Consider the following 2,422-nt stretch of genomic DNA (forward strand, 5'->3'; position numbering starts at 1 on the left):
AACATCATAATATTGTCCAAAAGTTCTTGTTCTTCTATCTTGTTCTTAGAGCCTAACCCACTCTATGGGTCTTACGAATTGCGCTTATCATAACATTATTTTTCTCGATTGTTGATAGCAATTCTTGAGCCCAGCGGTCCAACTTTGACACATTAGCAATATTGGTCCAATTTCAAGACCCCAGTGCAGTCTCTCCAACGTAATACATTGCACATTGTTAAGGGATCCTTAAAAAGATATTTAGGCTAAGTATATAATCGTAGATAGAGACTGAAGCTTGAGGTCTTTTCATTAGTTATTGTTCATGGCCATGTATCAAATAAAACGTTTACAAAATATCTGCGTTTGTTTTCCTATAAATTTGGGTCATATTTGCTTGGTTTTCATAACCCAAGTCATTAGCTTTAAACGTTAAGCTAAACACTAAAACAAATAAGATATGGAAGGCTCGGTTTCGGTCAAATTTCAATCCCATCATGCGGTTTTGATAATATTACTCGTCACTTCCTTAATCCATTTAATCTATGCACTCGAGAAAACAAATGTCGAATTCATAAGAACCTCATGTGGTTCGACAACTTACCCGACACTATGCTTCAACTCACTATCAACCCGAGCCAATGCAATCCAAACAAGCCCTAAGCTACTAGCCCAAACCGCTCTATCTGTGACCCTTGACATGACCCGCACCACCTCCTCATCAATGGTTACATTGTCAAAAGCGCATGGCATGGCGCCTCAACAGGCTGCTGCCATGAAAGACTGCATTGAGTTAATGAGTGACTCGGTGTACAACTTGAAACAATCACTTGAGGAGATGACTAGACCGGGTTCCAAAGATTCAGGGCTAGTGATGAACGATATCCAGACGTGGGTCAGTTCTGCAATGACGGATGAAGACACGTGCGCGGAAGGGTTTAAGGATGATCCGAAAATGAAAAGCATTGTGAGAGGGAAGATTGTGAATGTTGCACACTTAACTAGCAATGCTTTGGCTTTGATCAACAATTATGCTTCTTTACAAGGGTAGTTGAAGGAAGTTAATGCATACCAATTATAGTAGGGAAACCTCAAATACAAATTAGATAAGGTGGTTTAATGTGTGAATGTTTGTCAGATTGCCTGTACTTTAATTGATAATGTATTGTTGAGTGAATATTATCATGTCTTGTTTTAAATTTGTGCAAATTGGAAATCTAGAATGAAAAAGGAGAAAGTTGTTGTAGGACTTTGGTACAAACACAAAACTAATAGCACACACTATCCTTAGAAATAAAAATAAAAACAAAATTTTGAAATAGAAAAAAAAATATGCCGATAATACTCGGAAAAACCAGTTTCTAGTTAAAAGAACATAATGGAGTGTGGAAACTTACCCAACAAGCAAGTGGCCCTGATAATTAAGCGTGACAAATTGGACAGGCTGAGGTGACGGATCAAAATGGGGTCCGAGAAAAAAAAGTTCGGGTCAAAATGGGTTTCTTTAGTGGGGTGGCAGTAGTGGTACAACAAGGAGTTAGACTATCCGCAATGCAATGGGCGCCCTTAACTGCCACATCATCTGTCACATAATATTCTTACAAATCCTGACAAACCTCAATTTCATTTCCCAACCCTACAAATATCTTTAATCTATTTGATTTCTACCTCATCACTTACTTATTACACGTAATATTTAAATAACACTTTTTTACTTTGGTACTACATTTTCACAAGAACCAAGACAAACATATGCCCTTGTGTAAGAACACCTAAGAGCTTCTATGAATGAACACCCTCCAATGATAAGAGCATCTAAGGGCCTCCAACTTGGCTATTTTAACTCATTCAAAAATTTGAGGTGAACTCAGTGAAATCATATACAAATTATTTTTGTTCAGATAAATTCATTATTTAAAAAATGGATCATAGTTGTTGCATGTTCCATAATGTTGTAACCCTTGACAATTGACATGACCTCCCCTGCCACCTCCTCATCAATGATAAGTCATCACAAGCTCATGGATGACTCTTAGAGAGGTTGCTGCCATGAAGGGCTGCACCAAGTTGCTGAGTAACTCGGTGTACGAATTGAAGCAATCAGTTGAAGAGATGCGTCGAACGGGCTAAAAAGACACCGGGCTAATGATGAATAGCATAAAAACATGGGTTAGTTCTAATTTGAGAATGACCCCAAAATGAAAAATGTGGTGAGAAGAACGATTGTAAATTTAGTACAATTTAACCAGTTATGTTTAAGCTGGCAGTTGAATGCATCGAAAATTCCAAAAATGATTCCCGGTTTACTCCTCCACGAGACCAGTCATATCAAAATTTACTTCAACATTAAGTCAATCATCTGATAATTTATCTTAAAAACATTGGAAGTACTAATGATGTTTTTAACTTCCCCGTTTTCTCGGTCAATCCATCCAAAATGCAT

General features: G+C 37.5%; 1 pseudogene; it reads left to right on the top strand.

Moving 5' to 3' along the window:
• The first annotated feature begins 371 nt into the window (after positions 1-371).
• LOC143593563 (pectinesterase inhibitor 10 pseudogene) lies at positions 372-1,178 on the top strand (annotated as a pseudogene).
• Positions 1,179-2,422: the final 1,244 nt, after the last annotated feature.

This window comes from Bidens hawaiensis, unplaced genomic scaffold (genome assembly GCF_021521415.1).
Source record: "Bidens hawaiensis isolate Kalapana, Puna unplaced genomic scaffold, B.hawaiensis_p1.1 tig00042360_1, whole genome shotgun sequence".
Lineage (NCBI taxonomy): Eukaryota > Viridiplantae > Streptophyta > Magnoliopsida > Asterales > Asteraceae > Bidens > Bidens hawaiensis.